Source organism: Diorhabda sublineata, chromosome 7 (genome assembly GCF_026230105.1).
Source record: "Diorhabda sublineata isolate icDioSubl1.1 chromosome 7, icDioSubl1.1, whole genome shotgun sequence".
In the NCBI taxonomy this organism is placed as follows: domain Eukaryota; kingdom Metazoa; phylum Arthropoda; class Insecta; order Coleoptera; family Chrysomelidae; genus Diorhabda; species Diorhabda sublineata.
Window position 1 is genome coordinate 1,297,337 of NC_079480.1, and position 12,956 is coordinate 1,310,292.

The 12,956-nt window shown below is 39.6% G+C and overlaps 1 protein-coding gene across 1 annotated transcript in view; it reads left to right on the forward strand.

The window, feature by feature from the left end:
- The window catches only part of LOC130446443 (contactin-5), a 303,482-nt gene that overhangs the window by 137,090 nt on the left and 153,436 nt on the right, over positions 1-12,956 (forward strand). The gene's annotated exons all lie outside the window — the stretch shown is intronic.

Genomic DNA, 12,956 nt, shown 5'->3' on the forward strand with positions numbered 1-12,956 from the left:
TTTCAGATCCCTAAACTCCTCCGCTGTAACCAGAAGACTTCGGATCCATCTTCTTCAACAATTTCGTCAATTCGAGTTTGCAGGAAAAGTTTACGTACACCAAAACATACTTTTCTATCCTGCATTCACTCCTGGACATATATAGGTCTCTCCCAGCGTTTCTGAGGTCTACTTTTCTTCTGGTATCACCTGGTCGCCATTTTGTAATCTTTCTCAGTGTTGTCGTCTTCCGACATAACCTAATCACTGTCATTTTAACTTAGTTATACGTTTTATGATGTATGTCACATCTGCATCTTATTTCTGAGCAAGATTCCTAATATGGCTGCTATTTCTGATACTCTGATGTTGTCTTCCATGTTATCCATTACAGAAATTGACAAAGTTAATGACAATTAAGCAGTAAATTATGGTGTCGAAGGGGTTGCACAACATATACAAAATTTAACTTAGTGACGCGTGTTTGATCTCTAGAAGCAGCGTAGCTCCGCTAGAGATGAAGCTGTTCCGATGAAGAGGATGTTTATCATTTCGATCCGAAACATTTTGTGTAACTAAGGAGTCGCGAAACCGTGCGGAAGGTAAAGGGATGTAGGTATGTTGGTTTTACCTGAAGGTATATCGGAGAGGATGTCCTGTTAGGACACTAAGAAGGTTATGAAAGAAGGGCGAGTTGGATTACCCAAAAAATAATTGAATTTGGCGTCAGGTATCGGTCAATTAGGGGTCGAAACATTATTATCGAGAAGATTGTTGGTGAATTGAACTTGTATTATGTATTTTTGAATGGAATATCGTAGAAGGATTTCACTACGAGTCACCGCTGGTTATTTGTAAGAAATTCGGTAACTTTATCTCCAGTATACGTTGAGGTATACCTCTGGAAAGCAGCTGAAAACAAGAAACTTAAGATTTTATTTTTATATCGTATCAATTCGCAAAGATCAATAAGCGATACGTTCGCTATCGGGTTGCTATTTTCTTTACTTACTACAAAAGTAAACATTTCTTTTCAACTTTGAACTATACCGATTTATTTACTTTGCTTAGTTTCACTTTCTTACTAAAACATTACTAAATAAACTGATGACATTTATTTTCGAAATTTCTAGTAGACATACAACAATATTTATATAATAAACGTTAACACTTTTCTCCTTGCGACTCGGAGATGTAGAGACATTAACGCTGACGTATTCGCATTCTTTATTGACTATAAAAAAGCTTTTGACTGTGTGTTACACCAAAATAATGATCAACATCCTAAAATCGACGCACAAGATCTCAAAATCGTAACAAGTTACTACAACCAAACAGCAACAATCAAAATCGAAGGGTCTACAACAGAAGAGGTGTGCTACAAGGATGTGTATTGTCGCCCCTACTGTTTAACCTCAACTCGGAGGTAGTGATCAGCGAAACCCTCGAGAATATCTACAACTGCAAGCATAAAGATCAATGGAAACATTATAAACAATCTTCGTTACGCAGATGACACTGTCGTAGTGGCCAGTAGCCCACCAGAACCAGATCAGAACCTCAATATATTGTAGAATATAGCGAGCAACCCCACCCAGGGACTCCATGGAGAGATCATTGAACAATTGTATCTCTAAGATACCTCGTCAACCAGCGATGCGATCCAAAACTTGAAATCAGATCAAGAAAGCGCGGGAAACTCTGAACAACACGAGGACACTTCTGGCAAACCGCAACCTCAGCCTGGAACTCCGGAGACCCTTCTGGCAAATCGCAACCTCAGCCTGGAACTCCGGAGACCCTTCTGGCAAATCGCAACTTTAGCCTGGAACTCCGGAGACACTTCTGGCAAACCGCAACCTCAGCCTGGAACTCCGGAGACACTTCTGGCAAACCGCAACCTCAGCCTGGAACTCCGGAGACACTTCTGGCAAATCGCAACCTCAGCCTGGAACTCCGGGGACACTTCTGGTAAACCGCAACCTCAGCCTGGAACTCCGGAGACACTTCTGACAAACCGCAACCTCAGCCTGGAACTCCGGAGACCCTTCTGGCAAATCGCAACCTCAGCCTGGAACTCCGGAGACACTTCTGGCAAATCGCAACCTCAGCCTGGAACTCCGGGGACACTTCTGGTAAACCGCAACCTCAGCCTGGAACTCCGGAGACACTTCTGACAAACCGCAACCTCAGCCTGGAACTCCGGAGACCCTTCTGGCAAATCGCAACTTTAGCCTGGAACTCCGGAGACACTTCTGGCAAACCGCAACCTCAGCCTGGAACTCCGGAGACCCTTCTGGCAAATCGCAACTTTAGCCTGGAACTCCGGAGACACTTCTGGTAAACCGCAACCTTAGCCTGGAACTCCGGAGACACTTCTGGCAAACCGCAACTTTAGCCTGGAACTCCGGAGACACTTCTGGTAAACCGCAACCTTAGCCTGGAACTCCGGAGACACTTCTGGCAAACCGCAACCTCAGCCTGGAACTCCGGAGACACTTCTGGCAAACCGCAACCTCAGCCTGGAACTCCGGAGACACTTCTGGTAAACCGCAACCTCAGCCTGGAACTCCGGAGACACTTCTGGCAAACTGCAACCTCAGCCTGGAACTCCGGAGACCCTTCTGGCAAATCGCAACTTTAGCCTGGAACTCCGGAGACACTTCTGGTAAACCGCAACCTTAGCCTGGAACTCCGGAGACACTTCTGGCAAACCGCAACTTTAGCCTGGAACTCCGGAGACACTTCTGGTAAACCGCAACCTTAGCCTGGAACTCCGGAGACCCTTCTGGCAAATCGCAACTTTAGCCTGGAACTCCGGAGACACTTCTGGTAAACCGCAACCTTAGCCTGGAACTCCGGAGACACTTCTGGCAAACCGCAACTTTAGCCTGGAACTCCGGAGACACTTCTGGTAAACCGCAACCTTAGCCTGGAACTCCGGAGACCCTTCTGGCAAATCGCAACTTTAGCCTGGAACTCCGGAGACACTTCTGGCAAATCGCAACTTTAGCCTGGAACTCCGGAGACACTTCTGGTAAACCGCAACCTTAGCCTGGAACTCCGGAGACACTTCTGGCAAATCGCAACCTTAGCCTGGAACTCCGGGGACACTTCTGGTAAACCGCAACCTCAGCCTGGAACTCCGGAGACACTTCTGGCAAACCGCAACCTCAGCCTGGAACTCCGGAGACCCTTCTGGCAAATCGCAACTTTAGCCTGGAACTCCGGAGACACTTCTGGTAAACCGCAACCTCAGCCTGGAACTCCGGAGACACTTCGGGCAAACCGCAACCTCAGCCTGGAACTCCGGAGACCCTTCTGGCAAATCGCAACTTTAGCCTGGAACTCCGGAGACACTTCTGGTAAACCGCAACCTTAGCCTGGAACTCCGGAGACACTTCTGGCAAATCGCAACCTTAGCCTGGAACTCCGGGGACACTTCTGGTAAACCGCAACCTCAGCCTGGAACTCCGGAGACACTTCTGGCAAACCGCAACCTCAGCCTGGAACTCCGGAGACCCTTCTGGCAAATCGCAACTTTAGCCTGGAACTCCGGAGACACTTCTGGTAAACCGCAACCTTAGCCTGGAACTCCGGAGACACTTCTGGCAAATCGCAACCTTAGCCTGGAACTCCGGGGACACTTCTGGTAAACCGCAACCTCAGCCTGGAACTCCGGAGACACTTCTGGCAAACCGCAACCTCAGCCTGGAACTCCGGAGACCCTTCTGGCAAATCGCAACTTTAGCCTGGAACTCCGGAGACACTTCTGGTAAACCGCAACCTTAGCCTGGAACTCCGGAGACACTTCTGGCAAACCGCAACCTCAGCCTGGAACTCCGGAGACACTTCTGGCAAACCGCAACCTCAGCCTGGAACTCCGGAGACACTTCTGGTAAACCGCAACCTCAGCCTGGAACTCCGGAGACACTTCTGGCAAACCGCAACCTCAGCCTGGAACTCCGGAGACCCTTCTGGCAAATCGCAACTTTAGCCTGGAACTCCGGAGACACTTCTGGTAAACCGCAACCTTAGCCTGGAACTCCGGAGACACTTCTGGCAAACCGCAACCTCAGCCTGGAACTCCGGAGACACTTCTGGCAAATCGCAACTTTAGCCTGGAACTCCGGAGACACTTCTGGTAAACCGCAACCTCAGCCTGGAACTCCGGAGACACTTCTGGCAAACCGCAACCTCAGCCTGGAACTCCGGAGACCCTTCTGGCAAATCGCAACTTTAGCCTGGAACTCCGGAGACACTTCTGGTAAACCGCAACCTTAGCCTGGAACTCCGGAGACACTTCTGGCAAACCGCAACCTCAACCTGGAACTCCGGAGACACTTCTGGTAAACCGCAACCTCAGCCTAGAACTCCGGACCAGGAAGGTTGGACCATGGATGCGGCCACAGAGAAGAAAATTGATGCGTTGTAAATGTACGTCTACAGGCGAATGCTGCGGATAACTTGGACGATACATAAGACAAACATAGAGATCATACAGCAAATGAGTAAATTCTCACGACAATCATGGAGAGAAAGTTGCAGTACGTAGGATATGTAATAGAAGGGAAGATCGAAGGAAAACGGTCGGTCGGCCGTAGACAAAATTCAAGATTTGTGCGGATGGTTCGGACAGACGTCTACAGAGATTGTCAGAGCTGCGACAATAGCCATTTAGCGTCGTAATAAACGTAAATAAATAATAATCTCTGAATATATCATTTATTTCGTTGATAATTGTTTTACTTTGACTATAAACTTAAAAACGGCAACATTGCTTACAAAATCACCGTTAGTGTGTTTTAAACTATTAGAAATGATAGTTAAACGTCGAATTTTTGAATAATCTTCTACTCGTCTTTCTAAACTTTGATATTTCTTCAAAAACATATTTTTTAGGTTATCAACTATCTTTCTAGACCTTTCCTCGTTGCTCTAATAGAAAGGAAACGCCACATCGAGTTATTCAAAAAACCGGCGACCATTTGCTTAGTACGTCCGCCATTAAAAATGTCAAGATGACAATGTCAGATTTGACATATTCACATCCGGTTGCCAAATGTCAAAAGTCAAGTGGCAGCGCTCATATAGTAATGAAAACAATTAATAATAAGAAATTCGCCGTCTCCGTATTTCGGAAATGATTGAGCCTAAATGGTAGCCAATAAAATAAAATTTATTATGACGGATCTAACAATGTTTCCACTAGCACATTTCAAAACTGCTCGTGAAGGACTGCGCGTTGCAACAAATCGAATGTATTCAATTTATCCCATTTACTGGATACTGTCACCATAAAAAATATCAAACTTTACTATGACAACGTCGGATTTTTTCGTACCAATTCCATTCCTGTATGATACGATTATCTATTGAAGCCTAGTCTTGAGATAATTATACGGTTAGAAAAGAAAGTAGTATTGAGTGATAACCTTGAAGGAATCGACGTATCTGTACTAAAATTATTTTCTCTTCTACCGGTTTCTTGGGTGTGGTACCGCATAGAATGTTAATAACTTACCGATTGGCAGCGGTTACTTAGAAACGAAACCATTTTCACCATTCTAAACTATAATAAATAACATTAACTTATAGTTCGAAGTTCGATTTGTGCATCGGTGCAGGAAAATTCATCCATTCATTCATCATTTGTCTTTAGCTTCAAAATAGCCTTCAGTTTCGATAATTGCTTCTTCATTTAAACTGAATTTCTGAATTTTTGAATAATCGTATAGCCAATAATCACTTTTGACCAGATCTGGACTATACGGTGGATGATGAAGTAATTCGTTCGATTCAACCAACTTTGTCATCGACTTGCGAATCGGTGCTTTGTCTTGGTGAAACTGGTGGTATTTCCTGCGGCAAATAAGATCGTTTTTCCAGTTATTGATTGTCTCTTCCTTTTGTCGATTACTAATATTCCAAAATATTGAAACCACAACCTTCCCTGCTGTCTAATCTGCCTTTTGGAGTGGTTCCCCGGTTGAAGTCCACTCAGATGATGATTTGATTAATTCCGGATCGAAGTGATGGATCCATTTGTCACGTATCGACGGAAAAAATCTGTTTTGTTACGGTGTAAACACGGCCAAACACTGCTCTGTAAGTAAACGCGGTACCCACTTTGAAAAAGACCTTCCCGTGGTGAAATGGGCCTTCTGATATCTTTACGATACTACCTACCTCACGAAATTTCAATTTACGATTATATGTAACAAATTTTTTAATATTTTCTGAAGTAACCACCTCGATTGGACGGCCAGAACGTTCGCCACGTTTAAATTCAGCAAAACAAAAACAAACGGTTCTTTTCGATGGAACAAGTTTTTCGAAAGTTGGTACTTCGTAAACGTCAAATGGATTTGACAATGGCAGCGCCATCTGTGTGTCAATCAGTGATGTTATATGTCATATTGTGATAAAGATCGAAAACTTCAATTTATCATAGAAATTAGTAGTTAAGAAAGTGTCTGATAAGTAAAAAGTTTTATCTATTATTTATTTACCTAAAACATACTATAATTTATAGTAAATTGAACTAAGACCGGCTCTGAACGTACACCACTGATCGTGAGTCTCTAGTAGTTGAAAAAGTTTCTCTCTTTGTTGATGCTGGAAACCGGGTCGGTGAAACAATTAAAGAGACATTAAGAAATGACGGAATGAGTTGTTCATTAAGATTATTATCTCTTTCTAATATACTTACATCGGAGAATTTTCCATGGAAATACAATACGAGACGTAAATACGAGGTATATACACAATGTAAATTTCTTTTCTACTTGTATCAGTAATTGCAATTCCGAACATGCGCGGCGGTTACTCTGACTCAAGAAAAAGAGATGTACTCCATTTTTTAGATCGCCACTACCCATATAGGATGTTACCAATGGCCAAATATAGGCCCAGACTTGGGTCTAGTATGTACAACTCTGACCCTAGCTTGTAAACCATTATTGGGATGATAAGATCGCTTGGTTTGCAAGCCTGGATCAGATCTGGTTGCCAAGACTGATCTGCATCTCTAGGCCAGCCTGGTGGCTTGTAAAAATTGCTTTTTGATTATATTGTTAATAAAATTATAGTTTTATGACAAATTTCCATTAATGCACTTCACTAATTAATGTATTAATATTAGTTAAATAATTAAACATATAAATAAATGATACTTTTTTTTTCATTCTTTTGTTTATTGTCTTTTATGTATACAAGATTTTATTCATAAAAAATCATGAGTGACTTGAGTGACTATAGGATAGCTTAAGTCGAGTTATTCAAAGTTCAGCCCGACTTGAGTGACTATAGGATAGCTTAAGTCAAGTTATTCAAAGTTCAGCCCGACTTGAGTGACTATAGGATAGCTTAAGTCGAGTTATTCAAAGTTCAGCCCGACTTGAGTGACTATAGGATAGCTTAAGTCGAGTTATTCAAAGTTCAGCCCGACTTGAGTGACTATAGGATAGCTTAAGTCGAGTTATTCAAAGTTCAGCCCGACTTGAGTGACTATAGGATAGCTTAAGTCGAGTTATTCAAAGTTCAGCCCGACTTGAGTGACTATAGGATAGTTTAAGTCGAGTTATTCAAAGTTCAGCCCGACTTGAGTGACTATAGGATAGCTTAAGTCAAGTCGAGTTATTCAAAGTTCAAAGTTCAGCTCAACTTGAGTGACTATAGGATAGCTTAAGTCGAGTTATTCAAAGTTCAAAGTTCAGCTCAACTTGAGTGACTATAGGATAGCTTAAGTCGAGTTATTCAAAGTTCAGCCCGACTTGAGTGACTATAGGATAGCTTAAGTCAAGTCGAGTTATTCAAAGTTCAAAGTTCAGCTCAACTTGAGTGACTATAGAATAGCTTAAGTCGAGTTATTCAAAGTTCAGCTCAACTTGAGTGACTATAGGATAGCTTAAGTCAAGTCGAGTTATTCAAAGTTCAAAGTTCAGCTCAACTTGAGTGACTATAGGATAGCTTAAGTCGAGTTATTCAAAGTTCAAAGTTCAGCTCAACTTGAGTGACTATAGGATAGCTTAAGTCGAGTTATTCAAAGTTCAGCTCAAAGTTCAATTTTTCAAGCAACTAACGCCATCTCTAGATCAGGCCAAGTACCATCATCGTAAAGTGTGTTTTGGATGAAATCACAACTTCAGGTGGGAGATTGAGATTTTTCGACAGTTCCTTTACTGTTATGAACTGAATTTTAAGACATTTATCATCATTTTTAGTCAAATACCAAAATTAAAATGATGGAGAGTTTATTATAAAAAAAAAATTGGCATCAGCATTAATCAATCAATCCTCTAGTGTCATATAACCGTTTTAAAACAAAATTTCCATGTTTTTCTTGTGAATATACGAAATCAATCAAGTGTTGGGATATTTATATGCAACGTTTCTACATTAGAGATCCATCTTCGGCACAAACAAATCTTGTTTCTCGCTTTGTTAATATTTGTTATTTGTTGTTCAATACAAGCTGAAAAATTTGCGAAAATATGTTCAAATAGACGAAACGCTTGAACGAATTCAGTAATTTATATTGGAAAACCACGAGATGGCAGCTGCGCTTAATCTTTTTTCCGTTTCACTAATTTATCGATATTTATGATCGTTCAATAGACATTCATAACAGTGGAAATAAAAAGAAATTTAAAGCGGTTCCATTCAAATAAATGATTCTAAAACTAACCAATAAATCAACGTAAACAACTTCGTTATTTAACTTTATTTATTTGTAGCGTTATTTCCGAAATCGAACGTATTTAGCAAAAACCATATTGCGAAAAGTTTGAAGCGCCGTAATTAAAAATCTATGCGTTATACAAAAAAAAGTTTCAAATAAAAAAGATTTAAAAAATGATTATCTATAAAAACAATATCTAGTGTTTTTGTCGTACGATGTACAGTTCGCGAGATATTGGATAAAACGTGTTTTTCAATATGGCGGCTGAGGTGGCCCCCACGACGGGACATCCGCGAATCTACTTTTTTTGTTATGGCGCTTGTTTTAAGAACATACTTCCACTAAGCTCGTTACTGGTACAATCAGCTTAAAAATTTCACGTTTGTGTAGATAAAACCGGTGTATATATCGTCGGATCAATCAAAATGGAATCGATGAACGCCTTTCAACGCAGGCATGATCAAAATTTAGTTCAGCTAACTTTTTATCTCAAAACACCGACACAAGTTGATTTAGACCGGGGCATTTACGAAATATTGTTGTTGAGTATTTAACGTAAAGTCAAAAAAATTCGGCGAATTCGCGCGGCGCCTTCGATTTGTTTTTTATAAATGGCGGACGCGATTTTGATGAACTTATTACGGTATTTCTTGTAAATAATTTCTAGAAAAGTCTATTTATTTATTTTTTACGTTTCGTTTTGTTCTAGAACCTCATAGAATTATATTTGTGGAATATAAATAAGTTTATGTAGCGCAGTTACAACAGTTTTAAATAAATAGTCGCGGTGGAAAGATTGAATTGGTAAAAGTAATCGCAGAAATTATTAAACTGATATTTATAAGTAAATTATTGTAAGTTAAGTGTAGTGTATAGTGTGTAAATTAAGAGGTAGTGTTTATTAATTCATCCCACGAATATAAGGCATGTAAATGAATGCAAAAAAATATTACATTAGTGAGAGGTGACACTTGGTGACCTGAAAATAAATGGAAGCCGATTATTGAAACTTTTATTGATAAAAATTTCAAGCTTCTCCTACAAAATGACGCAAAAAACATTCTTTAATATTGAAAAACAAAGCCGCAGTGAATTTTGAAAAAAAAAAGTTCAGCTCAACTTGAGTGACTATAGGATAGCTTAAGTCAAGTTACCCAAAGTTCAGCTCAACTTGAGTGACTATAGGATAGCTTAAGTCGAGTTACCCAAAGTTCAGCTCAACTTGAGTGACTATAGGATAGCTTAAGTCGAGTTATTCAAAGTTCAGCCCGACTTGAGTGACTATAGGATAGCTTAAGTCGAGTTATTCAAAGTTCAGCTCAACTTGAGTGACTATAGGATAGCTTAAGTCAAGTTATTCAAAGTTCAGCTCAACTTGAGTGACTATAGGATAGCTTAAGTCGAGTTATTCAAAGTTCAGCCCGACTTGAGTGACTATAGGATAGCTTAAGTCGAGTTAGTCAAAGTTCAGCCCGACTTGAGTGACTATAGGATAGCTTAAGTCGAGTTACCCAAAGTTCAGCTCAACTTGAGTGACTATAGGATAGCTTAAGTCGAGTTATTCAAAGTTCAGCCCGACTTGAGTGACTATAGGATAGCTTAAGTCGAGTTATTCAAAGTTCAGCCCGACTTGAGTGACTATAGGATAGCTTAAGTCGAGTTATTCAAAGTTCAGCTCAACTTGAGTGACTATAGGATAGCTTAAGTCGAGTTATTCAAAGTTCAGCTCAACTTGTGTGACTATAGGATAGCTTAAGTCGAGTTATTCAAAGTTCAGCTCAACTTGAGTGACTATAGGATAGCTTAAGTCGAGTTATTCAAAGTTCAGCCCGACTTGAGTGACTATAGGATAGCTTAAGTCGAGTTATTCAAAGTTCAGCTCAACTTGAGTGACTATAGGATAGCTTAAGTCGAGTTATTCAAAGTTCAGCTCAACTTGAGTGACTATAGGATAGCTTAAGTCGAGTTATTCAAAGTTCAGCTCAACTTGAGTGACTATAGGATAGCTTAAGTCGAGTTATTCAAAGTTCAGCCCGACTTGAGTGACTATAGGATAGCTTAAGTCGAGTTAGTCAAAGTTCAGCCCGACTTGAGTGACTATAGGATAGCTTAAGTCGAGTTACCCAAAGTTCAGCTCAACTTGAGTGACTATAGGATAGCTTAAGTCGAGTTATTCAAAGTTCAGCCCGACTTGAGTGACTATAGGATAGCTTAAGTCGAGTTATTCAAAGTTCAGCCCGACTTGAGTGACTATAGGATAGCTTAAGTCGAGTTATTCAAAGTTCAGCCCGACTTGAGTGACTATAGGATAGCTTAAGTCGAGTTATTCAAAGTTCAGCCCGACTTGAGTGACTATAGGATAGCTTAAGTCGAGTTATTCAAAGTTCAGCCCGACTTGAGTGACTATAGGATAGCTTAAGTCGAGTTATTCAAAGTTCAGCCCGACTTGAGTGACTATAGGATAGCTTAAGTCGAGTTATTCAAAGTTCAGCCCGACTTGAGTGACTATAGGATAGCTTAAGTCGAGTTATTCAAAGTTCAGCCCGACTTGAGTGACTATAGGATAGCTTAAGTCGAGTTATTCAAAGTTCAGCCCGACTTGAGTGACTATAGGATAGCTTAAGTCGAGTTATTCAAAGTTCAGCCCGACTTGAGTGACTATAGGATAGCTTAAGTCGAGTTATTCAAAGTTCAGCTCGACTTGAGTGACTATAGGATAGCTTAAGTCGAGTTATTCAAAGTTCAGCTCGACTTGAGTGACTATAGGATAGCTTAAGTCGAGTTATTCAAAGTTCAGCTCAACTTGAGTGACTATAGGATAGTATAAGTAAATTATTGTAAGTTAAGTGTAGTGTATAGTGTGTAAATTAAGAGGTAGTGTTTATTAATTCATCCCACGAATATAAGGCATGTAAATGAATGCAAAAAAATGTTACATTAGTGAGAGGTGACACTTGGTGACCTGAAAATAAATGGAAGCCGATTATTGAAACTTTTATTGATAAAAATTTCAAGCTTCTCCTACAAAATGACGCAAAAAACATTCCTTAATATTGAAAAACAAAGCCGCAGTGAATTTTGAAAAGAAAAATGTTTAAAAAACAATAAATTTTTTTACCCCTTTTTTGAATTTAAAAATTTTTGAAATTCAAAAAACTGAGATGAGGGATTTTTAGATCAACTCTTCTTCTTTCCAACGCGACTTTCCAAATGACGATAGGACCGTCCGGTGAGCAAGAATGGCCCTTTGAAAAAAAGGGCCTCCAATGGTTTAATTGCCATTTTGCAAAAACTATTGGGGCCACGGGGCCCATCTTTAGAGCATTGATTAAGTACATCGCGATCTCGGTTTTTTAGTGATTAAAAAATATTTATATTTAAAATTAAACAAATTATAAATAATTAAAAAATTTGAAAATTTTCTTCTTTCGATTGAATTATCTAAGCAACAAATTATCGAAATTTAATTTATAAAAGCTCATTTTGAAGATTTTTCAATTCTCTACAATAATGCCCATAGTAACAAAAACGAATTTTGGATAGTTTCAGCGCAAAACGCAAAAAACAAAATTTGAATCGATTTTTTGGCGTTTTTATTGTTTAAAAAAATAACGCTTAGAAAAAAGTGTTGAATTTCATGCACATAACTTTTATTTAACCCCTAGAACACGACGGCGTTGTTTATTTTATTTTATTTTATTAATTTTGTCACCAAAAACCTTTTTTCTTTCGTAAGTGCCCTGGCCTAAATAGAAAAACGCTGCAAACACGCTAATGTGTTATAAATAACTATTCATCCGATCATAATTTACTTGCACAAATATAATTGATCATTCGAAGCCGATTCAAACCGAATAGTCCAAATGAATATCTTATTGCGATATTCTCGATGAAAATCTAAATTTTCGTTACTGGCGGAAATGGTGATTAAATGATAATCAACCGATGCAAAATACATTTCTCCAAGTGGAATTTATACCGTTTTTACTACTGATAAAACATCGCGTGTTCTTTTCAAAGGCGTGTGTGCTATTTGAAAAATAGCGTGAAAATTAATTTATGTCAAAAACTATACCTTTTAATTCTAATTAATTTGTATGCTCGGCTCAATTACACAATTATTACAACAGGAAAATAATGCGCTTAATCTCACGGTTATCCGACATTTTACATTTTTACAATTTTTTCATAAATTCTTCACATCAACCGACTTGATTTGATTAGAGGACTGCTGGTGGTTCAATCCACGTCGAAATTCAATTTATTCATAAAGAGTACGTTCCCCATTGAAATA